This window comes from Suricata suricatta, chromosome 11 (genome assembly GCF_006229205.1).
Source record: "Suricata suricatta isolate VVHF042 chromosome 11, meerkat_22Aug2017_6uvM2_HiC, whole genome shotgun sequence".
NCBI classification, from domain to species: Eukaryota; Metazoa; Chordata; class Mammalia; order Carnivora; family Herpestidae; genus Suricata; species Suricata suricatta.
The window spans coordinates 20,418,598-20,425,599 of NC_043710.1; the positions used below are offsets into that span (position 1 = coordinate 20,418,598).

At 38.7% G+C, this 7,002-nt stretch overlaps 1 pseudogene; it reads right to left on the bottom strand.

Moving 5' to 3' along the window:
- Positions 1 to 670: 670 nt before the first annotated feature.
- On the bottom strand, positions 671 to 1,267 carry LOC115272756 (annotated as a pseudogene).
- Positions 1,268 to 7,002: the final 5,735 nt, after the last annotated feature.

Here is a 7,002-nt window from a genome sequence, read left to right on the forward strand (position 1 = left end):
GCCTGTCTTACTCCCCATTTGGGAGGCAGGATCAGTGTTTCTTACAAATTGCTAAGTTTTGCACAAGGCAGAAACCAATGCATACTAGGGCATGGAATTGGTCTCATTTTATTCCAGAAGGACTCTTCTCCTGCAGTACAGAAACAGCGTGAGCAATGAATCTTAATTGGTCTCTGCATCAGAAGTGGTAAACTTGGTCTCTATATTCATGGAGCCAGTCTAAGCAGACTGTGGAAGCTGACAGTAGAACCAGCTTCCTGTAACCACAGACCACTCCCTTCTATCTAGCTACAGCAAAGATCAACTGGAACAGTTATCCAAAGTCACAGTTAAATATACTAAAATATGAAGTTCACTGCTCTATACTTATAAAGGAAGTTGCCTAAAAGCAAGAATTCAAGTAACCTGGGTGAGAAATATCAAAACAAGTCGAACTCACGATTGAATTGTCCATACAAGGCTAACTGATGAGAATGCATCCAGCTACACTTCACGTGAAGACACCATGCTTTAATAAAGCCTTACGTGGCAGGTCTGAATATCTACTAAGGGCAGAAAGAAGGAGCACGAAGAGCTACTTCTCTAACATTTTAGAATCCAGACAGCGTCACAGAAACTGTTCCCAAGGACAACATATATGCCATTCGTTGCACTGAATAAAGCAGATGCATTATTCATTTTTCTTTTCTTTTTGTTTGAGAAGCTTATTTATCTCCCTTTTGGCCATTCTGATTCCGTGCTGGCTGAATCCAGGAAGCAACAGTGAGAAAGTCACGTTCAGGTAGGTGAGTGGCAGGTTGTGGACTTGCTGTCCCACCCAGGCAGTTGCAGCAAGAGAAACAATCATGGCCATGAAGTACATTTTAGGCTTTTCTTCCTTTAGTATAAAGAGGCATTTCCACCAGCCCACAGCTCTGTGTCGAGTTTTTACTAGATTGCTACAAATGTCATGGAATCTGTGTTGTTCTTCAGTGGCCCATTTATTGGAGCCAAAAATTCTAGGAGCCTGAATGAGAACAAGGTAGTCAGCAAAGCACAGAAATGTAACAAAACAGGAAACAGACAGGACAGATGGATCTAGAGAGTAGATAGTCAGAAACACCAAAGAAACCACACCCATGATGGCAGGGGGAAGCCAGGCTCTTTCCCAGGGGAGGACTTTATCAGCCATCAGCATCACTTCTCCCCATCCTTGAGGCTGCGCTTCCAGATTCAAATTCACAGAGGCCAGCGGGTTGGTGCAACAGTTATCTCCTTCCGCCATCCTCCCTGAGGCGCTGCCTCAGCAAACACAGGCCACTCTCCAAGGGAGCTTTCCACAGAACCCTCCTGAAATATTTTCTTGCAGGGTGAAGTATGTCAGAATGGTCTGACTGCATAGTTTCTACATTAGAGACTGTGTACTTAACCATGAGGTCTAATCACTGAGAAATCAAGAGGAAACTAAGAAATGATGGTCCCTAGGTAATTAAAAAAGAAAAAAAAGGAACAGAAAATAAGGCCTCAAATAATCAGAAGGAATTTGCAATTTAGAGAAGTGAATAGTAAATGGGGAAAAAAGGAGTTTCAATAGATTTTATGATTGATGGGGAAACCCTAAGACTTTTTTGTTCTAGTTAATGCCTGTCATTTGACTTGAAACTACCAGTGTGGTTGTTATGAAGACTGCAAAGAGCATTGCCTAAATGGACACACTGTGTGGCGGCTACTCATTTTATGGGTGGCCATCAGCTTTTATTACAGAAGGAGCTGGTTTTCCAAGTCTCAAAACCCTGAAAAATAAGACAGGATAACAGACTTGCTGAGCACAGAAACGATAGATGTGTAGAAACACAGAGGAAGTTGAGACCAGACGTTCTCTAGGAATTGTGCGAGAAGATATTTTGCAGTCTCACAAAATCTTTAATTTTGTAGATGGCCACGTGGACCCATGCCCAATTCAGAGAGCCATACATAGCAGTTTGGTTAACTAAACTGATCACTTTGATTGAACATCAACTTTTTGCCTAATTCTAAATCTGATGACAGGGATTCTGTGAATGAGTAAAGTAGGGCTCTTGATCGCAGGGAGCTTAGAACATGGTGTAGGGCTAAAACTGTTAGTGGAGTGTGTACCTAATTGTTTTTGACTTGATCTATGCTACATTCTCAAAATAGTAAATATCCAATGAATCTATTTTAAGCTACTTATGAGTATTCAGTTTATTTGCAGAAAAGCACGGCTATCCTCAAATGGGTGGCTCTCAATAGCTAAAGCCATGTTATAATATGAATCATATAAAGAATATTTGCTACAGCTTTAGGGCTTCTTAGTCACTACTAAGTACTTTCAAGTAGGTGCAGTTATGATCCACTTAAAAAATGAGTGGCATGAAAATTTTATCTGAAGATAGGTTGTTAGTATTTGATTGCATTTTCTTAATTACCTAATACAAGCTATGCCAATAGTTTCTGATTGTTAAATGCTAAATAACAGTCTTCATTAATTCTTTTACAAATCAACCCTCATAAAATATGAATTTTAGACTAATTCCTGTTTGGTTTCCTTTTCCTTGCTAGTGTTTTTTTTTTGTTTTGTTTTTTTTTTTTTGTTTGGTTTTTTTTTTTTGATGTAGAGTGTTACATCTGTATACATGAGTCTTAGGGGAATGGCATCTATATTTTATCACATACAATTCATATGTTCCAACTTCATGGAACCTCTTAGGGTGTCTACTTTATAAAGATTATGGCAATATCAAAACATCTATATTTCTACCATCCTATGAGTTTAAGATAGAGCTTTTAAAATATAACCTCCAGAGCAGATGTCAAACACCAAGGCCTAACCTCAATTTCATATAATGGAATGACTGTCAATGGATTATGTTAGGGGAACAGAATCTGTCTCTATTTTTGTGACATTGTGATTTCAGAGGAACCTTTTTCCTCTCCTTCTGTAACATTTTGTCATCCACTGTCTCTCCTTAGAGCCGCGTGTAAGGAAGAAATATCGTTGCCTTACAGCTCTTTTCGTTTGCCTCACTCTCAGCAATACTTAACAAACTGGCATACAGAGGAGAGGTTAAATAATTTAACTGTGAAAGATGAGTGTTCATGTGGGAATATTACAACACTTAAAATAACTCTTCCAGAAGAGTTTTAGTGATGTGGGTTTTGGAGATTTAGATATGAATTTTAGACTTGGAAATAAAGTACTAAGAAATCATTTATTAAGTATTATTGAGTTAGTAAGAGAATAACAATAGGTTTGGTCATTTATGAGACTAGTAAGTGAAGCCATTTGTCTAGATTGGCCTCCAACAGAGCCATTCAGGCGCAGTTTACTAACACTGATCACATGAAAATGCCATTTCCCTTTCATTTCTTGCTGTCTCATCAGCTATTCCAGATTAACAATAAAGTTCATTAAGGCATTTGGGAAAAACCCACGTAGGTAATTCACAAACAAGTTCATCATTCAGTTTCTAAAATGGTTCTGATTTAAAAAAAAAAGTTGTAACAAAAGTTATGTTAATATACTTAGAAATGGGTAACTCATAAATTTTGAGATCCAAAGAGACAAATTGGACATTTCTGGAAGGCAAATTGGATAGCTTTTTTATGTAACATATCTAATGGAGTCATTCATAATATGATGAGTTCCTATTCTTACCCATTTTTAAAACTTTCATTCATTAATTCAACAAATAGTTTTTGCATATCTACTTTATACTTAAGGACTGTGCTAAGTTCTGGAATACCTATAAGCCAGGGCCAAGACCAGCTTGGTTCCTGATTTTACACAATTCCTGGTCTATGACTAAGAGTCTCCACCAAAAACTTAAGAAAATCATATATATGATCCTCTCTGTGTAGCAGGGGAAGCTAATACGGTCATGATCCTGTGATGTAATGTTAGGATATAGAAGAGCATGTGAGAATATATTGCAGGGTACTTCCTCATTTTGGAGATTTCCTGCAATGATTTCTGGTAAAGGTGGTCTATCTCTAAAAAATTCTCGAGGGGTACCTGGGTGCCTCAGTCGGTTGTGCATCTGACTTAGGTTCAGGTCATGTCTCATGGTCTGCAAGTTCAAGCCCCTATCAGGCTCTGTGCTGACAGCTCAGACCTGGAGTCTCCTTCAGATTCTGTCTCCCTCTCTCTCTGCTCTTCACCCACTTGCACTTTGTCTCTCTCAAAAATAAACATTAAAAAAAAAAGACTATGCCATAATATAGTCTATAAAGTATAGTATAGTGTAAAAAGAAAGACTATGTCATACACTCACCTTTTCATCAATAAACATTGACTGCTGTGTTCAAACTACTGTGCTAGTCTCAGGAGAACATAGGAGAGAATAAAGCAAAGCATTGTGCCCTCAGGAGTTTCATAGCCTAATATGCCTAGTTTATGAAGACAGTCATGGGAGCAAAATAAATTACAATAAAAGTGCCTAGAAACCTACAGAGAAAAGAGTATCACCATCAAGGGAAATGGTGTGGTTGAGAAGATTTACAGAGAACGGGCCCTTATATTCGAGTCTTAAAAGATAAAGAAAACAGAGACTTTTCATGCGAGAAAGATGGAAAGATGGAGTAAATGTATTTTTCTGTATTTTTTTCTTTTATGTACTCTTCAAACCCTGGACATTATTTATAAAGAAAACCTAATAATACACTAAAAGAAGAGAAGAAGGTAGACAGGCCAGGGACCTCAGGTTCCAAGAGATGACATGATGGCGAAATCACTGAGTTTTCTTTCTTCTTCATATGCCCCATAATTGGAGATAAAAAAGCTGGCAGCTCAGAAATACCAATGGGCATTGAAAAAAATAAATTTAAAATAAATTTTTAGAAGTCTAATAAAAGCATGCTAGTAAGACTGAAATTTTGTCAGTAAGTGCTTTATTCCAGCCAAACACCACACAGAAAACTGTAATCCACCCCACCCCATCCCCTACCCGTGAAGGGTGAGAAGGGAGCAAAGAGCTCCACCCTCCTCTAGTTGTAACAAGATTCTCCAACCTCTGAAAACCAAGGTGGCATCAGAGGAAGCTAGAGAACCCACTCTCCCTGCTGGATCATGTCAAAGGAAGCCTAACGTGGCATCAGGACTTTTGCCACTGCCCAGCAGTATCAAGGCCACTTCCATTGTATCAGTGAAGCTTAAAATGGTAGCAGTAATGAAGGACTCATGCCTCTCTTAAGCCGGCTCCTCTCAGCAGAGATCTGGTGGGGCACTAGAACTCTGAACTCCACCCAACAGTGAGGAGGAGCTACCATTTGAATATCAACAGAAGCTGAGTGGGGATTCTTGGCTTCTAGTTCCTTGTGGCTTTTTGCTTGGGACAGCAATTTATGTAGAGAAAATATATCTTTTTTCAATGTTTATTTTTGAGAGAGAGAGGGAGATGAGAGAGGGAGACACAGCCCAAAGCAAACTCCAGTCTCTAAGCTTTCAGCACAGAGCCCTATGTGGGGCTTGAACCTACAGACCGTGAGATCATGATCTGTGCAGGAAGCCTGCTCTGGCTGGTCCAGGGCTCCCTGAAGGGATAGCGGTGGACGGGAAAGAGAGATTCATGCAGTTTCTTTCTTTCTTGGCATCATCTTCCTGGCATCATCTTCTTTTACCAGGTTTTGGGCCTTTATTTATAGACATGACATCAAAAAGTAGAATTTTTACAGATAATTCTCAGTGATAAAGATGCTTTGAAAAGGGTGCAGAAACAGGTTTTACAGAGACACTTTTTCAGAACTATTCTAATTACAATGAGGTAACTTACACATCATAGGATAACAGGATATTCACAGTGAAAAGCAGATAACATACACATTTGTTTGAACCAGTAGTAAATTTTACAACTAAGAAGATAGCAGGATGTTTTCAGTGAGAAGCAGATAGCAAACACATTTTATAACAATGATGCTAAAATTCAGTCATAGACAGGGCTAGGAGACATTCTATTAGGCTCCCAAGAGGAAGAATATATTCGTGATGGTTAGTAAGTAAACCTTTTGTCAACCTTGTTCTTTGATGTTGAAGGTGTAAGTGCCATAGGTGCCCTAGACTAGCCGGCCTTTGCATATGAGTTTAAGTTGCAACTACTTTTACCCATCCTCACAATGGTCTCCAAATCAGCATATGTATGCCCAGTAACTTATGCCAGACTCTTCTCTGTTTCTGTTTTGTAAGTTAGGCTTTTTATCTCTGGGCCAGGGTAAATATTATTCTTGTGTTCTTTAACCCCCTTTATAATCCATGTCTTAAGTTTGTGAAGCTCAATAGAAGAACCTTTCTACAAACATCTGCGGTGGTTTGTTTAACTTCCTCTTTGTAGAGGTGGGAAATGCTTCTTCCCATGAGGTATCTGGGGAATATGGGGAATATGGGAACCCTGTGAGGCCCAATCAATAGCAACAGGCTTAATTTTACATGAGCAATCAGTAGCAGAAGGAGATGCCAGCTTCCGTCACCGGTGGCAGGAGCCATGCAACGTCTGCCATTTCCTTACTGTGACCGTGTCATCCAGCAAGGCCGGTGCGGCTCCCAGCAGATCTGACCCAAAGTCAGATGCTTATCTGAGTCATCCAGGCTCAGGCCATTTGTATAGAAAATGTTTAAGAAAATTATATTATAAATGGGAGATGTAAGGTATATAAAAGGAGGTAGGATTTCAGTACTTCACTTTGGAAAAGCATCAGCACCAGATAACTGAAGTTTTGTATCACAATGTATAGTACAATCACTAATAAATCTATATAAAAAGATATAGTCAGAAACACTATAGAAAACCAGCATGCAGATCAGGTAATCTGCAGGAAGGTAAGAATAAAGAGAAACATAAAAACATTAAAAAAAGAAACAAAACAAAAAAATCAAATGGTAGACTTAAACCCTAATATATGAATAATTACATTACATGTAAATGGTCCAAGTGCAATAAATAGAGATTGGCAAAGTAGATTAAAATATTTAATGCAACTATATGAAGACTGAGAATTTTTTGAATAAAATAA